This window comes from Schistocerca nitens, chromosome 1 (genome assembly GCF_023898315.1).
Source record: "Schistocerca nitens isolate TAMUIC-IGC-003100 chromosome 1, iqSchNite1.1, whole genome shotgun sequence".
NCBI lineage: Eukaryota > Metazoa > Arthropoda > Insecta > Orthoptera > Acrididae > Schistocerca > Schistocerca nitens.
The window spans coordinates 20,398,623-20,421,210 of record NC_064614.1 but is presented as its reverse complement, the minus strand read 5'-3'; the positions used below and the strand labels follow the sequence as shown (position 1 = coordinate 20,421,210).

The window sequence follows — 22,588 nt, the reverse complement described above, 5'->3', positions numbered from 1 at the left end:
AATAAATATAGTGACACTGTTTACGTTTGATATTACATTTCAGTTTCTAGTAAGTTTTTTTTAGTCCATATAAAACTGTGCTGGCGTTCTAATACGTTCTAATACTAATAATAATACTTTAAATGCTCTCGTCCAATTTCTTACCATTCCATCACTCAATGTTTTCTCCGTAAACTGCACAGATCTCACGATGAATATCGATCGCTCTTAGGCCTTTAGCACTAAGAAATCTTATAACAGCGCGTACTTCACAGTCGGCGGGACTCACGACTATCGGAGGCATCTTAAACACTCAGTACACAACGTAAACAAGGAAGAATCAGACTGTAATGACTTCAGTGAATAGATTAAGGTACAGGCTTTCATGTAAAAATAAAATTACTGCGATATCTTAGCATGTCTTTTTTTTAATTTCAAAACGGTACTTACTTAAAAAAACACGCCTCGTATAATGTACAACGGAACTCGCTGAAAGAAATTAGTAAATTCTTTAGAAAATACTAACTGGTATCTACTTCATGGACTCAGAGCCCAAATTATTAAATAAAGGCCTGAAGTTCAACGTAGAACCAAAGTACCAAAGTAGTGTTATCAAAAATAAGATTAAAAACAAGAAGGTAGCCTTAGGTACAGCCGAGTTGCCCACATAGAAATGTGATAAAATAACATGTAAGCTCACCGGAATAATTACAGAACTAATTAAACATAATAAGAGCAGAAATGGTGAGATTAATAATTTAAGAAATACAGTATATTAAACTAGAAATAAATAAGGTAATAGTATGAAGGTCGATAAAGGGAATGCAATGGTAATTTTGAATGAGGATGACTATAATAGGAAGAACCTTAAGTTCTGTAAGAAAAATAGAATCACAGAAATGAAGTAAGACATGACCAATACATTTAATGACTTAATCAAAGGAAGTGTAAAAAGTGGAAATTTATTTTCTCCACTATGGATGCTTGAGTGTTTATAATAATGCTAGAGCCCCTGTAAGCGAGTCACCATCTGAAATACACAAAGAGGGTGCGAGGCACCGTCTAAAATGCATAAAGAGGTTGTGGCAGTTCGAACAATCATTAATTGTATCGTTAGACTGGCGTATGAGCTCAGCAAAAAGCAAACATCGCATCGTACTCAGAGAGTTTTATACTTATAAGACGAAATGTAAAGTTTGCAATGTGCAAGAGGTAATTCATCAATTTAAAGATTCATATCCTCCAGAACTTTCAATCTCTATGAAAACTGTGTATATCATAAAAAACAATTAAATTATATATTATGCGAGGTTGAAATATAGGAGCTGACGGAAATCTTAGAAATTATTGATTACTTGAAATCCTGTATAAATAAGAAATATGTTCCTAACCAAATGGGATTCCTATTGGGAGCTGCCTGGTGGGAAAATGTGGCAGATATATTCCTAAACTATCTGGAATAATAATTTTTAAATCAATGTAATCAGACACTGACAAAATACTATATCACTACATTGTAAGTCACATTGGTGGTGCTGGATGGAATCCAAAATTATGTTACGACCATACATGACCAGCTCAGTAGTTTACATGGTGGAGTGAAATTTGTAATGTAAAATGAGACCCACAAAATTATAAGCTTCATAAAACTACTATCGTTCAAAATTTACAGTAAAGATACAATACTAAATGTGAAAAATCATTGTTAAGTCATATTATACAAATATGCACAAAAATATGTATTTTGACTCCATACTGGCTCTCCAATACGTCATAAAGCGAGAAAAAAGCGTTATGGATGCACTTTAGGAAGTAGATATACATGCACATGCTAAAAGGAAGTGGAACAATATGTCGAATGGACAAACAGAATCGCGCAGCCAACGTGTTTGTAATATTTTAGGGCAGTTTCTGTTGGAATGGAAGATTATAAGCGCTGCTTGTAGGTGCACAACAGTCTGGTCACATGTGTGCGATTATATGACAGCTTACAAACTCGTCAGACTTCTGTCATTTTTAAATACGAATGCCTGAAAAATGCTTGTTTCAAAATTTATAACTTCACTTTACAGAATGACGTCAAGTAAGCATCAACATATTTTTGTGTGTTAAATGGAATACATATCGAATACCAATCCTAAATATAACAACGAAACATCTATAATAGCGAAGCACATGCCTCTGACATTTACCAGTAGATGCAATCGGATGAGCAGTCGTGACTGCTTGTCGGTATATGTTTCAACAGCTGTTTACTGTAAACAGTTTTTGAATAGTATGGAATCAACTTCGGTAGAACAATGTTCTCTACAATATATTGTGAGTTTCCAAGTTTACATACAATAGCCACTAGAGTGATAATGTTATTTTAAGGTGTTGACGAAAATAGAATGTCATTCTCGTGTTTACGACAGCAGTGACGTATTAAAATGACAGATGCATATCTTTATACACCCAGAAAGGTTGACGGTGTAAATTTATGAGTATAGGAGCTTGTATTTCAGAACAACGAACAATCGAAATCAACCTGATCGCGATACAAATGACAGTGATTGCTTATCAGCCAGAACGGAAAATGGAATTCTCTTTCTATAAATTTGTAGCACCCAAAATGAAAAAAAAGTTTATTGTACTGAGTACTCTTGTATCGTTAGAGACTTTCAATAAATGATGATTCGAAGCAACATCTCTGAATTTTGTGAATGAGCGTCTACTGATCACTTTTTAGTCAATGAACCTCATTTCAGAAGTTCTACCAGAAGTGGCAGCAGGGAAGTAGCATCATTGACTGCTGATTAGTCACATATTACTAAACATAAATAAATTATATATAAGTAAGAAAGAGGCGAACTGCATAGTTCCGCGAGGAAAATGAGATCAACAACAAATAGAGCAGCTTGCCAAATCCAAATATTCTGGAATTAATATAACTGAGGATCTAAACTCTGATACGTACATAACGTCGAGTTCATCCATCACCAACGGAGTGCTCTGCAAAAAGAAGAAATCTCTTTGCAGGTCACTCAATAAAAATCTGACAATATGATTTGCCAACAGTTACGTTATTTTGTCTTATCGCAAAATAGGGGAGAGGGAGCCATGGATATGATTCGTAGATTGATGTGGTAGTCATTAAAACAGAGGCAGTTTTCCTTGCAGCAGAATCTTCTCACGAAATTTCAATCAACAACTTTCTCCTCAGAGTATGAAAATGTTTTGCTGGCGCCCACCTACATACAGGGAAATTATCGTAATAAAATAAGAGAAATCAGAACTCGCACGGAAAGATTTAAGTGTTCTTTTTTCCCGCGTGCTGTTCGAGACTGGAACTGGAGAAAAATGCCTTGAAGGTGGTTCGATTAAGCGTCTGACAGACACTTAATTGGGAATAGCAGAGTAATCTTGTAAATGTAGATTTAGATGAAACATTGCCTTCTATGGCTCTAAAACCTGGACCTTACGAAATGGTAAAAATATGTAGAGGATCTGGACAAATGGGTTTGTTGAATATCGGATAGTGGGAGTTGGGAAGACACGGGAACGAGGTAGTGTTAGTAAAAATTGGCGAATCTTGGCGCTAGGATGGCAATTAAGATGAAAGCGCCTTCGGAACTCTGAGTGTGGCAGATTCTGCAGCTCTTAAAAGTAAGCTGCGCGGGATAGCCGCGCGGTCAAAGGCGCCTTGCCACGGTTCGCGCGGCTCCCCCCGTCGGAGTATCGAGTCCTCCCTTGGGCATGGGTGTGTGTGTTGTCCTTAGCAGTTATTTTAAGTTAGATTAAGTAGTGTGTAAGCCTAGGGACCGATGACAACAGTTTGGTCCCATAGGAACTTACCACAAATTTCCAAATTCCTTAAAAGTCATAAGAGAAAGGAAGAATAATTTTATAGACCATACCTTTTAAGGACAATGCTTCAAGAAGGAACTGAAAGGACGACGAAGGAAAGTAGAGGGAGAGGAAGATGGAGATAACAACTAACGAACATCGTCAGGGAGGAACGCGATATTTACTTGGAACCAAAGAGCACTACATGGCAGGGGCAGCTGGGTCTTCTCCAATGCAGAACAACTACATGCAGCTATGATTAAACATTAACTTTCTGTCTATAGCTTTGTGAAACGGGCTCCTAACGATGTGACGGTATGAATTATCTCACACGTATTTTCGCTACATCACAGCCTAGAAGCTTCTTTAAATGATCTGTGTTAGTTCGACACCACAGAACAGGGACTCAAGGACCCAGCAGAATGTGGATGTCATGAAGGGCGCTTGTGGTGCTGGGCTGGGCGCAATTAATTTGAGAGCGTCCTCGGGGCACTGGGTGGTGGCAGAAACTGCAGCCGTTAATCAGATTGGGGTATCGGCCGCAGGCGCGGTCGATGTCTGTGCGGATGATGACCGACAAGTTTCAAGCATCCACACCTGCTGCTGGCACTTATCTGGAGCCACACGAAAGTCTTCTAATTTTAAGTGTCAGTCTCCACTGACAGAAGCTCCGTTTCTTGTCACACATCACCGCAGCGTAACAGCTTTCATATTAGGGTGTTACAACACAGTTTCTGTATCAAAACGTCACATAATATCTGCCGTCATACTATCTCTGAGTAAGAGAAGCAAGTGACGCTTAATGGTTGAGTTTATTTTAATGAGTTTGCATATCCACTCTAAAAGTCATTAAGGTATGTGACGGAGGAGTAACTTTTGTTTTATAATACACTAAGATTTATTTCCGACCCAGCGAACTTGCGTATATTGGAAATGTGTAGTGTAGGTGGTGGTGGTGGAGAGCTTTCAATATGGTAGGAACATCATTGTACAATTTACTATGCATCGTATAATATACTATGGATTTCTGTCAAATTCTGATCCTTTTCGGGTCATCTGTATCAAACAATGAAGTAACACGTTTGTTTTCATGGCCATCTTCCCAACAGCTGTTAAAATCAGTTATTATTGGTTTTTCCGTCTTGAGCTTACTGCAATTTAATTAAAGAGAATTTTACACCAGAATCGTTTAGGTTTTATTTATGAAGTATCTTCCGTGGTTATTCTGCAAACCGAGCGAGGTAGCGCAGTGGTTAGCACACTGGACACGCATTCGGGAGGACGACGGTTCAATCCCCCGTCCGGCCGTCCTGATTTAGGTTTTCCGTGATTTCTCTAAATCGCTCCAGGCAAATGCTGGGATGGTTCCTTTGAAAGGGCACGGCCGACTTCCTTCCCTGTCCTTCCTTAATCTGATGAGACCGATGACCTCGCTGTTTGGTCTCTTCCCCCAAACAATCCAATCCAATCCTATTCTGCAAATTCCTTGGCCCTCTCTCTGTCTCTCATTTCCCTCTTATACACACACGCGCTCGCGCGCATTAAATGAAAATAAAAATGCATTTTCACAGGTTGGAAACGCTCACAAACTGCATGAAAACAAACGAACAGACATAATTTAGCATGATTTAGAGGTGAAGTGTAATTATTCTAAATGCAGCGCAAGAAATACTGCAGAATGGCAAAAACTGACAAGTGTATACTTATGTGAAACGAAGTCTTTCGACGTCAACCGCTGCTAGTAAAGAGGGAAGAAACAGTGGTTTGGAGAATATGTAAAGAAGCACCGTAAGTAACTTACAGTCCAACTTTATAAACAAAACGCCGTTTTCAACCAAAGAACAGACATAGGTACAAACAAAATTACAAACATATGTATCCAATTTGCAGAACAACCACGCAAGATGTTTTGCAGTAAACTCAAGACGGAAAAACCAATAATAACTGATGACACATATAAAGTGCATACAGTGATTGCGTATAGTGACTGAAAAACGTTTTTCATACATACATCGTACATGCTTCAAGCACACTGTGTCACATAATTACACAAATAACTGAATGTCACAGTTGTCATTCGGAACCTACAACCAACGTTATAACGAACGTGTTCTCCGTCTTACAACGTTAGAATCTTTGGACAATAGTAGCAATAGACGAGATACTAAAGTTTGTTCCAGGTACACAAATATTTACATTGAAAGACAGAGGACATGTTTCTTATAACACTTGCTACATTTAAACAGAATATTTCAGAACGATTAGTCATTACAATTATGCTACATGTACAGTTGAACAGATTACTTCAGCATTTTTTTGTATAATTATATGACACACTGCGCATCGTTTAAGTATAATGTATCCATGAAAAATGTTTTATTCTTCATTGATACAAATGACCCGAAGATTATCTGAATTTGACAGAAATCGGTAGTTACACAAAATAATAAAGACAACTGTAGTTTATACGATGCAGTTCCTTAACATTTAGATATGTTAGTCAACGATATGTGTCTGTGCGAGCTATTGCTGACCTGATTTTACCTTCACGATGCCCACCGGGGTGACGTGGAGGTCTTACAAGAATATTCCTAGATTCCCGTCGGAAACTGATTCTTTGATTTTTATAATTAGACACACTTCTTAACATGTCTGCCATGTCAGCTGCTGGAGAATTACATTACAGTCTCACGCGGCGAAAACAAACCTATGAAAGTAGCGCCACGTTTTAGTCTGTATATTTGATGTCCATTGTAGATCCAACGTCGTATATACTCCGACACACCTGACGTTTGTCCGTTGTTGTTCGAAAATTTATTTGCGATGACTGGCGAGATGTCATTCTCTAGTAGTTATAAGGATGGAATGATTGTCGCCAAAAAGAAGTTCTTCTTGCATTTCATTTACTGTTCCATAGAGCAGAGCAGTCTGACATCAGAGTCATTACACAGTCTGGTTTTCTCAGCCAAACCCCGGTGAAGCAGGATGCGAGGAAGGAGTTTCCAATCAGGATGACGAGTAGCTACTGAATAACACTGAGGAGACACCATTCGGAACGACCTAAAGTGTAATAATGACATAAAAAAATTATAGAAAAATCGGATGACATGCTGATTTATTGGAAAAATTTTAAAGAAGTGTAAGTCATCCACCAAAGATGTGGCTTAAAAAACAATTTTTCTACCGATTCTCGACTACTGCGCATCAGTCTGGAAGCCTTATGGCTGCCCACTTCGTCACGGTGTTACGGAAATGTTCAACTACAAAAGAGAGGTGTTTTTCATCACAGAGAGCCTTATAGTTGAAATTCCGGGAGCGTACTTACCAAGAACAGTCGGGCAACATACTACTTCCTCCCACATACGTCTAGCGAAATCAGAGAAATTGGAACACACAGAACTTTATCGACAACCTTTCTTCCCATGCGCCGTTCATGAGTGGAACTAGAAAGGGGGAAAAACATAATGAAACCAAAAATGCTGTCCGCCACACAGCATCAGGTGGCTTCTGCAGCATAGGTATAAATGCAGATGTCGAATATTTGCGAGGAGGGTACACTTTCCGGTATTTATCTTCCAATCAAGGGACATCTCTCGAAAAGCTGGGTTGGACCAGGGGGAGTATAGCTACACTGGAGTCCAGAATTGCAGTAACAAACGGAAACTTTGCAAGACTGCGTTTATTTTGCCACAAAACAGTATAACCAGGTGACAGTAAAGTAGAAACAATGTAAAAAATATAGAACATAATCAAGTGCAATATGCATAATAGACAAAAATGTTCTTCGTTTTTTCCAACTTAACGGATTTTCACACACATTCTGTTAATTCTGGCACCAATATAGGCCTGAAAACGACGGGACAAGCTGTGAATGATGTCATCAATCCCATGTTGAGGCAGTAGCACCCATTCTTCCTGCAGATCTGCTCACAAGTGGATGCTGACGTGTCGCAACTCGTCTGCCTAATGCATCCCAGACCAGACATGCCCTGCTGGATTCAAATCGGGAGAGCGAACAGGCCACACCATCTGTGCAATATCTTACGTTCCAAAAAAAAAAAAAAAAAAAAAAAAAAAAAAAAAAAAAAAAAAAACTTCACCTACCCGTGCTCTATGAGAGCGAGCATTATCGTCCATCAATACGGAGTTTGGGCACACAGCACCTCGAAACAGTCGCGCATGAGATGCTCATGGTACCTGACAGCAGTTAAATCTTGTTGATTCATCCGCATAATTTCATGAACAGGTGTTCCAATGGTCAACATAGTCCCTTCCAACACCATTAGGGATCCTCCTCGATATCGATCTCTTTCCACAACATTTGGGTCCGGAAAGAGTGCTCCACTTACGCTCTAGACGCAAATCCGTCGAGAATCACTCTCCAGACAAAATCGGGACTCACCGTTATATCGTGCAGGTGGCATGTTGACGGCTCCACTCTAGAGTTCCCTTCTGTAAAGACACGCCAGAGGTAAACAGGCAGCAGGTCTTAAATAATACAGGCCAGTCTGCTGAAGCCTTCTGTACACCGATTGCTTGGATACAACACGTCCAGGGAATGCTGCGTGATCAGACTCCAATTGCAGTGCAGTAGTAAGGCGGTATATTCCTGCCCTTACAGCCAAATAACGGTCCATTCTTTCTCATATCCCACGCAGGCGGCCCTGTCCTGGTCTATATAAACTGTCGCCTCATCCGAGAAGCGAGAGAACGATTCACATTAAGCCGTCAAGCAACATCAGTCTGCGACTCTACTGCTACCATTCTTCCTACGGTCCTCCACAGCAGAGAGTCTGTAGGAGTCTTCCCTGGGCCATACTGCACAGTCTGCGACTCTGTACACAGCGATTGTTGTGTGGGACGACCCTCCAAACACTATCCCGCTTGATAAGTGTCCCTGACGTCACTGCTGGCGTGGTTGTCCGTTGATCAGAATGACCTCCTCCGTGCAGAACATGATCATCTGTTGACAGTATGTATGATTATATCGAGAATTAGACACAGGACGAGCAAATACCAGTTTATTGCTTTAATTTCGGACACCAGTGCACTTTATATTTGGTTCTAGGTCGTTAGCTCCCGAAGCACATATGGAGCAAGAAATCCACTTAACGCATCTGCAAATACTAACAGATACACATTAATTAAATCTTCGTAGCGCCCTATATAAAATGGTAATTGGCAGCACTGGTAATACTCTCCCAAACAGTGGCATCTGGAAACTGCCTTGCGCCACTTCAATGCTCAGGCATTTTCATTTATATTACAGTTCACTCATATATTTAAAACACCAACACAACTGTAAATTTTGAACTAATATGGCTGTTTCTTATGTTAAGGCACAGTGCCACAGGTTATTGGAAAACTCGCACATACCGTATTGATGTAAACTACACCTGATAATGTACGTGTAAAAATCGGAAACGCGTAGTAGAAAATATAATATATGGGACTGGTTACACAACTGTGTATTTTCAAGTTACGTTCTTTTTCATATCAATAAATAGTACTTGTTTGCTCTTAGATCTGTACGGCAGAATATTTTGAAGCAAAAGTTTTGAAACTTTTTGCGCATACACTAAATTCAGGTAAGTTTGAAAATCTATAGAAACAAATGGAGAAAAAAATGAATCGGAATGAAATAAAGGTTACCGTGATATTAAAATCAATCAATTATACATAGCCTCAATTACTACTCAACGTACCCCCTCCTCACACTAGTCTGGCTTTTGGGATGAAATAAAGCTCACGTGATCCAAATGACACCGATATAGTGCTATTACACGTCGGGGAAGCGGAGCATAACTTACTTTTCTTTGATACGTACTACAGATCTGTCGTTAAATGTGATCCACTTTTTATTCCTTTCCAAACGTGATATTTTTGAAAGACTTCGAAAGTACTGTAAATAAAATAGCAAAATTATTTACTAGGTAGCATCATTTCAAGGTTTACTTGAAACAAATTGACGTCTAACTGCCAGAAAAAAGTTTATTTGAAACTTCCTGGCAGATAAGTTGTCTGCGGGACCGAGACTAGAAATCGTGCCCTTTGATTTTCCCGGGAAACTGCCCTACCAACGAATTACTCTCGTAAGTGAGCTGAGATGATAAAGGACTTGCCCTCGAAAAGCGAAGGTCCCTAGTTCGAGTCTCGGTGCGACACAGCTTTAATCTGCCACGAAGTTTCATATCAGAGCCCACTCCACCGTAGAGTGAAAAATTTCCTTCTGAAAAATGCATTTGCTTTATGGCTCACAACTTTTGTAAAAGTGAAAGTTTGTTTTTCGGTAAGTCGCATAATCAACGATAACGGTTTCAAATCCTACGGCTGGAGATACAGCAAAAGCTCTCTTCGAACTATTACATTATGGATCATGTGCAGAAGCTGAATGCAGCTACATTCACGATAATCTCCACTCTCCCTCTCTGTGAGACGCGAAAGTTTACTCACCTTACTACCACTCTCTTGGCTGCTAAGGAACCATAGTTTCGGGTAATTCTGTATAATCACAGCGGACGAGAAAGGCAGAGTGAGTGGTCAGACATATCTGCGGCCTCAAATAACGAATTTGTGAGGCTCTGAATTCTGCCCCTGACATTCGTCCAAACTTACTCACTCGTGGGCTTGGAGGTTAATGGTACTTGTAAAGTCATACAAAAGGAACGACTACATTCCTTCACTCACTGAACAATCAATAGATAACGATTTACGCTTGATTAACACTTTCGTTTTGCCGTACCTAAATATGAGCACAATAAAGCAGATTTCATTTTTATAGGCTTCCTGCAATTCTAGATTTACTGTTTCAGATTGGAAGTACAGTTGATTAACACTTTCGTTTTGCCGTACCTAAACATGAGCACAATAAAGCAGATTTCATTTTTATAGGCTTCCTGCAATTCTAGATTTTCTGTTTCAGATTGGAAGTATTCCTTGTGGCACACCATATCTATTCTGCATCGTAGACTTTCGTGGTAGTTTTATTGCAGCATGTTAGACATTTTTAGATGTTATAACATTTTGTTACTATTTTAAATTTTAAATTCTTATCAGCATTCTGTGAATTACATTGAGGTGACAAAAGTCATGGGATAGCGATATGCACGTGTACAGAGGGCATTAGTATCGTGCACACGTGGTATAAGACAACAGTGCGTTCGCGGAGCTGTCATTTGTACGCAGATGATTCGAGTGGAAGGGTTTCCGACATGATTGTGGCCGCGCGACGGGGAATTAACAGACTCTGAACACGGAATGGTAGTTGGAGCTAGACGGATGCTACATTGCATTCCGGAAATCGTTGGGATATTAAACATTCCAAGACCCACATTTTCAAGAGTGTGCCGAGAATTCCAAATTTCAGATATTACCCCTCACAACGGACAACGTAACGGACGCTGACCTTAACTTAAGGACCGAGAGCAGCGGCGTTTACGTAGAGTTTTCAGTGCTAACATACAACCGACACTGCGTAATCTGGAACGCACGACGAACGAATCTGTGAGCACAGTGCTGCGAAATGTAGTGTTAGTGGACTTCGGCAGGGACGACAAGCGCGAGTGCCTTTGCTCGACATCGCTTGCAGCACTTCTCCTGGGTTCGCGACCATGTAGGCTGGACCATAGACGACTGGAAAACCGTGGCCTGGTCAGGTGAGACCCGATTTGAGTTAGTAAGAGTTGATGGTATGGTTCGAGTGTGAGGCAGCTATGGACTCGAGACACTTCGCAAGCTGGTGGTGGCTCCATAATGGTGCTGGCTGTGTTTACATCGAATGGGTTAGATCCTCTGGTCCAGCTGAACAGATCACTGACTGGAAATGCTTATGGTCGGCTACTTGGAGACCATGTGCAATTATCCGTGAATTTCATGTTCCCAAACAAGGATGGAATGTTTATGGATGGCAATGCAGGGTATCACAGGGCCATAATTGTTCCAAATTGATTTGCAGAACATTGTGGACACTTCGAGCGAATGATTTGGCCATCCAGATCGAGAGACATAAATCCCATGGACTGGTTATGGGACGTAATCGAGAGAGCACCTGGTGCACAAAATGCTGCACCGGCAACACTTTCAGATCTTTGGATGGGTACAGAGGCAGCACGGTTCAGTTGTTCTACAGGGGACTTCCAAGGACTTGTTGAGTCCATGCCACGTCGATTCACTGAACTACAGCTTCAAAAAGGATGTCCGACACGATATTCGGAGGTATTCCATGACTTCTGTAGTGACACGTCTGAAGAGCGAGTGGATTTGCCTCACACGGGGAACATTAAATTAATAACCAAAGTACACTAGTGAAACTTCCTGGCAGATTAAAACTGTGTGCCCGACCGAGACTCGAACTCGCGACCTTTGCTTTTCGCGGGCAAGTGCTCTACCATCTGAGCTACCGAAGCACGACCGACGCCCGGTACTCACAGCTGTACTTCTGCCAGTATCTCGTTTCCTACCTTCCAAACTTTACAGAAGCTCTCCTGGAAACCTTACAGAACTAGCACTCCTGAAAGAAAGGATATAGCGGAGACATGGCTTAGCCACAGCCTGGGGGATGTTTCCAGAATGAGATTTTCACTCTGCAGCGGAGTGTGCACTGATATGAAACTTCCTGGCAGATTAAAACTGTGTGCCCGACCGAGACTCGAACTCGGGACCTTTACCTTTCACGGGCAAGTGCTCTACCAACTGAGCTACCAAAGGTAGGAGACGAGAGACTGGCAGAAGTAAAGCTGTGAGTACGGGGCGTGAGTCGTGCTTCGGTAGCTCAGTTGGTAGAGCACTTGCCCGTGAAAGGCAAAGGTCCCGAGTTCGAGTCTCGGTCGGGCACACAGTTTTAATCTGCCAGGAAGTTTCATATCAGCGCACACTCCGCTGCACAGTGAAAATCTCATTCTGGAAAGTACACTAGTGTTCAGTGGAAGAGTCCATTTTTGATTTCTAACTGTAATGTATTGCATCCAGACTTCCCCGTTATAAATAAGCGTAATATTTTTTTTGTTTCACAGAAGAAGCCAAAATATTGCGTAATACATATTAAAAATACCCTGCTGACGCATGCCTATGCAGAGACGTTTTACATGAAACGTAAATCTACATCTACACCTACATCTACATGGATACTCTGCAAATCACATTTAAGTGCCTGGCAGAGGGTTCATCGATCCACGTTCACAATTCTCTATTATTACAATCTCGTATAGAGCACGGAAAGAATGAACACCTATATGTTTCTGTACGAGCTCTGATTTCCCTTATTTTATCTTTGTGATCATTCCTCCCTATGTAAGTCGGTTTAGACAAAATATTTTCGCATTCGGAGGAGAAAATTGGTGATTGGAATTTCGTGAGAAGATTCCGTCGTAACGAAAAACACCTTTCTTTTACTGATTTCCATCCTAAATCCTGTATCATTTCTGTGGCACTCTCTCCCATATTTCGCGATAATACAAAACGTGCTGCCTTTCTTTGAACTTTTTCGATGTACTCAGCCAGTCCCACCTGGTAAGGATCCCACACCGCGCAACAGTATTCTAAAAGAGGACGGACAACCATAGTGTAGGCTGTCTCCTTAGTAGGTCTGTTGCATATTCTAAGTGTCCTGCCAATAAAACGCAGCCTTTGGTTAGCCTTCCCCACCACATTTTCTATGTGTTCCTTTCAATTTAAATTGTTCGTAATTGTAATACCTAGGTATTTACTTGAATTTACGGCTTTTGGATTAGACTGATTTATCGTGTAACCGAAGATTAACACGTTCCTTTTAGCACTCATGGGGATGACCTCACACTTTTCGTCATTTAAGGTCAACTGCCACCTTTCACACCATTCAGATATTGTTTCTAAATCGTTCCGCAGTTTGTTTTGATCTTCTGATGACTTTATTAGTCGATAAACGACAGCGTCCTCTGCAAACAACCGAAGACGGCTGCTCAGATTGTCTCCCAAATCGTTTATATAGATAAGGAACAGCAAAGGGCCTATAACACTACCTTGGGGAACGCCACAAATCACTTCTGTTTTACTCGATGACTTTCCGTCCATTACAACGAACTGTGACCTCTCTGACAGGAAATCACAGATCTAGTCACATAACTGAGACGATATTCCATAAGCACGCAATTTCACTACGAGCCGTTTGTCTGGTACAGTGTCAAAAGCCTTCCGGAAATCCAAAAATACGGAATCGATCTGAAATCCCTTGTCAATATCACTCAGCACTTCATATGAATAAAGAGCTAGTTGTGTTTCACAGGAACGATGTTTTCTAGACCGTTTTCTTAGAGGTAATTCATTACGTTCGAACACAATATATGTTCTAAAATCCTGCTGCATATCGACGTTAACGTTATGGTCCTGTAATTTAGTGGATTACTCCTACTACCTTTCTTGAATATTGGTGTGACCTGTGCAACTTTCCAGTCTTTGGGTACGGATCTTTCGTAGAGCGACCGGTTGTATACGACTGTTAAGTAAGGAGCTAATGCATCAGCATACTCCGAAAGAAACCTAATTGGTATACAGTCTGGACCAGAAGACTTGCTTTTATTAAGTGATTTAAGTTGCTCCGAGGATATTTACTTCTACCTTACTCATGTTGGCAGTTGTTCTCGATCTCGATTCGAATTCTGGAACATTTACTTCGTCTTCTTTTGCGAAGGCATTTCGGAAGGCTGTGTTTAGTAATTCTGCTTTGGAAGCACTGTCTTCGATAGTATCTCCATTGCTATCGCGCATAAAAGGCATTTATTGTTTCTTGCCGCTAACATACTTCACACACGACCAGAATCGCTTTGGATTTTCTGCCAGGTTTCGAGAGATAGTTTCGTTGTGGAATCTGTTATAAGCATCTCGCATTGAAGTCCGCGCTAGATTTCGAGCTTCTGTAAAATATCGCCAATCTTGGGGATTTTGCGTCTGTTTAAATTTGAGGAGGAACGTAGACGGTTCAATTTCTGGTGATGGATGAAATTTTCACCGCCAGTATTTGGACACGAGGGCAGGATAGGTGATGGTGTACATTTCTTGCTCACGCAAGTTTGCGTCAATGTACTGTATTAAATTTCATGAAGTGAGGTCATGTGATAATCTTGATGTGATCCATATGACGGATTGTGACTTTGAGCTCAGCGGACCCCTTGGTGCCATTCTAGAGGAGCAGGCTATGTGCCGCCATTAGGTGTGATCCTCTCGCTTTTCCAATCGTTAGACAATACAGCCATGACAATGCAGGCATCAATTACAATTACCTGCACTCGCTACCTCGGGGCCTCTGTGCCAGTGATTCAATATGATTCTTATTTTTCTTTTATTTTTCAAAAAACATTTGCAACAAAAGTTTCTTTTGCAGTCCACCACAGTCGCACCAATCACCTTGAGTCCGTTTAAGAATCCACCGGGCCTCCTTGGCTGGAAAGGAATTTTATTGGTCATCAGGAGGAGTCTGTCCGCAGACAAAAAGCAATAAAACATACAGGTTTGTGTCATGGTCACCTAAGCTAATCACAATCATTAAGTTGTAGATTTTGTTTCATTTCATAGCAGGCCCGTAGGGAATCGTTCGAAAAGAGGGATAACAGACTAGCGAAAATCGTGTTGACCAGCGTTACATGTATTGTGGAATATGAATCAAGTGCTAGTGCTCAAATGGAACTTTTGCAGAAGGTTCACAACTGCAGCTGCAATAAAGTACGAATTTTGGAATGTAAAATGAATCACAGCAATAACTTCTGCTGGGTGAACAGACAGTCCATGCCGAGGTTAGCCAGTCTCGCATTAACGGTCTGCCCTTCTCGCAGGAAACAGCAGATAAAGCTAACTGTCTCTCGCCTGAGGCGGAACGCTGTGCTCGACCGCACGAAGAATTCATGATGGTTCTCCTCTCTCACTGCCCCCCCCCCCCCTATGCTCCAGCGGACCGGATGCGGTGAACTCTTCCAGAATCCCGTCGGACTGTTGCTGCGGCCGCAGAAGGATTTCCGCACACCTCATTGGCCACTAAGCAGAGCAGAAGACACCTTTCAGAAAGTTTTCGCTCCTTCCTCGAAAACACGCAGCCAAAACAAAACTTTCGCCAACTCCCACTTTTCTTACGTAGCCTCAAGCCGTTTCCGAAACAAAGATACCGCAAACAAATTACTGTGAGGTCTACGCTATGCAGCCGGTCCGTGATCTGCTGCAGCAATGAAACAGAGAACTTCTTTCGGAAGTTGGTGATTACATATTCCCGGTATATTTATTTCTGTGCCTGCGATGGTACGGCGAGAGATATTCGTGGCCAGACTTACACGTTCGAAAAAATCGTCGCAGTATTGTGTGCACGATAGTGTTTCGCTAAACAGTCGCACCTAAATTAATGCTAATGAGCATAATTTCTATGTGGATGAAAATAACCCTATTGAGACACTTTTGGCCATCACTTACTTGTTTCTTATTTGCTGCTGAGTCCTCTGAAGGAAGAGAAGATTAATTCTTTTTTTAGTTTATTTGTGTTTGGCCTTAAGCAGCAAAGATCATACAATCAACAGTACATACAAAAGTGTCATGTTAGCATAATTGCAGAATAAAAAGAGTTCGAAGAACAAAAAAATGGGTCTGAGCACTATGCGACTTAATTTCTGAGGTCATCAGTCGCCTAGAACTTAGAACTACTTAAACCTAACTAACCTAAGGACATCAGACACATCCATAAACCGAGGCAGGATTCGAACCTGCGACCGTAGCGGTCGCTCGGTTCCAGACTGTAGCGCCTAGAACCGCACGGTCAATCCGTCCGGCTTCGAAGGACAAATACAACTTCTGAATGTAAAATAAAAACACTCCAAGATGAACACCTTACAGTCAGCAGGTGTGACGATAGTGCCTAGTTAACATTGGTGCAATTTTCAAAATAGATTAGTGATGTGAGTGTGAGGTACAAATATAAGTTCTTAATGTAAATGAGGAACAAAATTACGACATGAGTTTCGAACCGGGACAGTTCCACAGCAGATTGACATTCACAGCAACTTAGAATAGAAATCTGGACATCGGCGTCGTTTACAAAACTAAGAGCTGAAAGCATAGTAAAAACACAGACCACCCAGTTTTCGAATCGGGCTGGTTCCATGGCGGGAAAATATCCACACAACTGGATACCAGAGTCTTATGTCAACCGAAAACCTTGTGACATATCTGTACAATACAGGAAGTACTCGGGTTAAGTGACAAACCAAATTAAGATTATTGTGTTTCCTAGTCTTAAACAGTTTATTATATACATTTGTAGGGAGAGGGTAGCCTCTCGCAAACAATTTCTTGCCGATAATTTGGTACATGCCAATATGACGTGGTTCATATCCCCCAGCGCTGGTGTGTCCTGATCACAGCGCAGCTCGGCGGGGTAGCACCCGGGTCCCACCCTCATGCGGATAAGAGAGGTCGCATGACATCTTGTAAACTTCACCGACTCGAATCATCGCTGACAAGACACATTCGGTTGTGTGGTAGCCAGGCCAGGTGCTGGGGGGCGTGCCATTCACAATTCTAAGGAGGGAGGCAAGATGTTATTAGGAGCGGAGCACGAGGCTGCTGCGTCCTTTCGAAGGAACCATCCCAGCATTCGCCTTAAGCAGTTAGGGGAAATCACGGAAAACCTAAATCTAGTTGGTCAGACGGGGCGTTGAAAGACGTCCTCCCGAATACATGTCTATCGTATTTCCACTGCACCACTGCACTCGGTTGTGTCCTTCAAGCTCTGTCGGTTGGCCATCCACGGAGTCTGGTATTACAGTGTGTAATACACGTTCTCCTTTCGGCAGTATCTGCTCTAGTCATGCTTATTTATTCTACATGATATACGCAGTAATTCAAAAAATTTATTTCAGTTACCAGGTGCAGAGAAGCAAGACATGTCATCACCTATCCAGACCATGAAGCCGTTAATTCTCATTCAGATAGCTGCTCCATTGGCCTCACGAAACTGAATGCAGCGGTACCAGTCCTCCGACCAAAGAACACTCCCTCGTCGTATCGGGAAATGAATCCCTTGTCCTCCACTCCGCAGTCATACATATGGACAACTCAGCTACTTTTTGTTAACTTCAACCAAATAAAAATATTTTAAATTTTAATTACCCACACGAAGTAGCTGTTTGTAGTAGATACAACACAATGGACTATTAGCAAGTCATAACGCAATCACCACTGCCACAACCAAGGTCATTAATGAAAGTGCGACCAAATAGGATATCAAACGAAATTTGTGACCTTTAACTCACCTTGATGAGAAGTGGTGAGTTAAATTCACGAAAGGTCTACGAATTTAAAGATACTAGAATACAAAATACTGTTCTATCGGAATGAGTGGCTTGGCTTCGTATTTTCACAACAGTGTGAATTTGGAACGTTTCAAATGGGATAGCCTAATTCGCTCTGGGCAATCAGAATTACGTTTAATTAAATGAAGTGCACGTTCCAGACAATTACTACGGGTACAATTGGTAGTTATTCGTAGTTATCTTGGTGAGATGGCCGCAACTGCGGCTATGAAAACTTTGTCCAAGCCGATTATTGTGGTTTATACAACAACACTCATAAATGCTTCCACATTGTGAGGCGGCGGGTTAGTAATAAGAAATAAGATACATTGTTCGCCGTTTTCTATCAGCTCCTGAAATTTTTGTAGTCAGCGATGGAAATATACTGACCATAGTTTCCAGTCTGCAAGTCCACATTCTTCTTTTGTTCCCCGAAAGAAATGTTTCTACTCTCTGTTTGCTCAGCGGGATCAGGAACTACGATTATAAATGAAAGATATAAGCTCTAACAGACTGATATATTTGATAAACTTTCATACGCATAACATAGTAATATCCCTGATAGTAACAATAATAATAATGATATCTCTATCATAAACAGCACTATGAGCATATCAGAGATCTCTACGGTAAGTTCCCAATAAATGGTCTTTCGCCCTGACTTAATAATCTGATTATTCGTCATAAAAGTGGAAAATAATCTCACCACTTGCCACGCGGTTTTGTTAACATTACAGGCGGCACACAAACATTTACTTCCGTGACATCTGAGCGATTCAGAACGGAGTACAGTCCTCATGAGTTCGCTTCCTATTATTACTAAAAACATGCGTATAGTAGCGGCCAGATTTTGACGTCACCCGAGGCAGCGCCTATGCCGGCGTTTGACTGACGCGGACCGTATGACAGCTGGGTGCGTAGTGAAGTCTAGTTAGTCCCTGCCTCTCAGGCCGTGTTTATTTAGGGGCGCAACGGACGGCCTAAGAGCATATGCCGTCGTCCGCTCTATACCCCGGTAGCAACCTCTAAATAGCCGCTTCCTCTGACACATATTATTTTATAATACTGTCATGAATCAATTTAGTATCTTCGTAATTTTTGTATGGATGGAGTTAAGTTTGCTTTAATCAAAGAAAAAGTATTAGCTCGCATGCATATAAATTTTACCGGCTTCAATTTTTAGAACGGAACCGACAGTAGAACATGACCTCTGAACTACATCTTTAAGAGATCTTGTATAATTGTTATTTACATCAAAGTCTTGAAACTTTTCACAACTTTATTATTTAATGGGTTTAATCACATGATGTAATCAGAACTTTCTAGCACTACCATAAATAAGGATGATTTTGTTCCAAATTTAGTTTTCAGTAAATTACTCGAAAACTATTAGAGGTAACTTAATGAGGTCACATAGTTAAGGTTTTTATATCAAACAGGCGCTTTATACCAATTTTTTAATTTCTAGCTTTATTATTTAGCACCACTAATTTTTTAGTTAAAACGAGGCATTTAGGGAAACATTAATATGATCACTTTGAGATTTAACAATTTGAATATGTTGACAAAGTTTGGAAAAATTACTTTAATTTTTAATTTTATCATTAGATTAAACGCACAGACACGATATGATGTCGTGGTGGTAGTAGCAGTTATCTGGTTTAAGTCCCGGCACACCTGCTCGCCTTTGCATCTCTCAAATGATACAGCACTTGTTTCGCCACATCACCCCTATTGTTTCTGTGAAAACATTTATTTTTTAATAAAACATACAGCTGACCTCTTTTAAATAAAATTGATTTTAGCCAATGTTTCATGTTTCTATGTAATTTATGTACATAGAATAATTACATAGAAACATGAAACAATACTTTTTATTATTAAGAAATTGACAAACTGCCTATTGGCTTCTGTCTCGGGTTCTTCGGCCGACGTTCATCTAATGATTTTTCTGACGTTTCGCCAGCACGAGTGGCTGGCATTGTCAAAGCTTCACCCTCCACTGCCGGTTGTGAACTGGCAATGGAGGGTGAAGCTTTGACAATGCCAGCCACTCGTGCTGGCGAAACGTCAGAAAAATCATTAGATGAACGTCGGCCGAAGAACCCGAGACAGAAGCCAATAGGCAGTTTATCAACAAGTGGCCACGAAAGCCTTAACAATTTTGTATTAAGAAATTGCGTTTTTAAATAAATTTTTCAGTCCTTACGTGAAAGAGAAACACGCAAAAATTTCACTTTTCAGTACTCACTTATTCAATCACAATCGCAGGTAGCAATGTGAGCGTCCTTACGAATCACATTTTATAAAACATTATAGATGAAGGGTGGGAGATCACTTCTCCATTGTATTTCATTACAAAAAGGAAATGGGAGGATTCACTGTAGATCGTGTCGTACTCGCTCCCTTCGCCACTACAGCTTGTAGGCTGCCTTTCATGAAGCCTCCATGTCCCTGAGAAATAGATAACATAGCCTAAGTTTCTCAACCTACATCCAAGGGAGGACAAAACACACTCAATACTCTATTTTCCTTCTATAGTTCAAATAAATAACTGAGAAGTTACCAGAAAGAATTTCTTTTCTCTCTTTTTCTTTTTTTAATTTAGTATCGAGAAAATTGTTATTAAATTTTTCAGAATGATTATTGCGAATACGTTACACCATAAAATCGTAACATTACACTTCATTATTAAGCGTGAATCACAAAATTTGCAGTTCTCTTTTCTTTTATGCTTAAACCATAGCTATTATGCACTGAAGGTCAATTTATGTTCTTAAATAGTAACGTTTTGGGCTTGTTTGTAATTTATTTAATTACTTTAGGTGTTGCTTTACTTAGAAAAACGATTAACCTGTGTATATGGCTCAGTTATCTTATGGATTAGTATGCTAAAGAAGTCATTTGTTCGACAGCAGTTACTCCGCTTTGCTACAGGCATCATTAGAAAGTTTTTTTTACTATAACATATAAATACTTTACAATCTTCATTTCTTAATACAGTTGTTTAATTGTATTTTGGTGTTTGCATTTATCTCTTAACTGACCACCTGCTTGAAGCAAGATCATGCGGTTCTCAAACCTTTCTACGAGACGTGAGAGAGTTACTCATCAATTTTCCACCATTTAACGATATACGTCAGCCCCCTGACCGCATTTCTCCTGTTTGTCCCCGTTTTCATTTATACATATACTTCAACGTTTCTGTTGCCATTTTCTCTTCTTCAGACTACTGACCTCATTTTTACATATATTTTTGGTGTGATCCTTGCAACACTTCAATACATCTCCTTTAATTAATATCAAAACGCTGCCTCTAGAGGCACCACTTTATTACTCTTTCTTACCTTCAGACATCCTTGCTCTCAACTGAAAACTACTAATTTATGCAGATTGTATGGTTTCAGATTTTAGGAATTTCCAGCTTCAATAACTTAACACAAAGTGTTCCATATTTCTTTAGTTACTAGCTCCTTTTATGGATCTTATTCATTATTTATTTACTTGAGCCATGATTTTTCTACTATTAGCACTGAAAAGTTAGCCACTGTTATTTTAACATTTAGAATTTACTATTTCAAACTATCTCCCACGCTCTTTTGTAAGTCATCATCCGGATATAGTCATTTTCGGGAATAATTCTTATTTACCAGGAAGGCATTACAAATTGATAGCATATATATAACATGAAGACATATATTCCTTACTCACTATGATAGGACAGAAGAAGGGAATGAGTCTTGAAAGGGAAATAAAGTTTCATCCATCTGGGACCGCATAGAATGCCAAACAGCGTATCCGTCAAAGAATGGCAGACTTCCTACAGAAACTAGTTGCTGTTGCTTCTAAATCGCTTACGTGTCATCCTGAGTGATCCTTGATGCACTTGCACAAACTTCGTGATTTCTGCAGAAATTTTCTTAGATCTTTCTTTAGTTTTGACTAATACTAGTTTACCGCTGCTAAAACTAGTGGGGGAAGCTTTTGCGTCAATCCTTCTCTTTCTGTTCAAAGCCCTTTTTGCCCGAAATTTGATTTGTTGGCCATACCTTAGCCTTTACCTCTTTTAGGATCTAGTAATCTTCCGCATTAACTTCTTGTACCTTCTTACCAAATTCAGTATCTTCCTGCAAATATCCGTTATTTCTCATTACTCTAATAGGCAGTTCCCACGATTTGTTATTACTGCCTCTTTGTTCAACAGAAATTATGTGTATTGTTATGTTTTCTATATCAACTGGTATCAAAGGCTCGTGCTGCACTAGTTTAGAAACTTTTCCAGTAGCATCTATTATTCTTAAACCACTTCCTTTCATGACAGTCAGTTCACTATCATCAGCAATAGCATCAAAGATTGCTTGGGATAAGGCACTTGCGTCACTGCCACTATCAAGAATACAATGCTGAGTTACTTCTGAGATGTCAGTTTTTGTAATAGGGTGAATTATTTTAGTCTGAACAGATTCCTCGTTAAATTCTTCTAC

General features: G+C 40.4%; 1 protein-coding gene and 1 non-coding gene across 2 annotated transcripts in view; both read left to right on the top strand.

Moving 5' to 3' along the window:
- The window catches only part of LOC126251767 (Down syndrome cell adhesion molecule-like protein Dscam2), a gene marked incomplete at its 5' end in the record, with an annotated part of 377,821 nt that overhangs the window by 2,930 nt on the left and 352,303 nt on the right, over positions 1-22,588 (top strand). The window lies entirely within an intron of this gene.
- Positions 12,563-12,637, top strand: Trnas-uga (transfer RNA serine (anticodon UGA)). The gene has a single exon. It is a non-coding gene; the product is annotated as a tRNA-Ser (tRNA).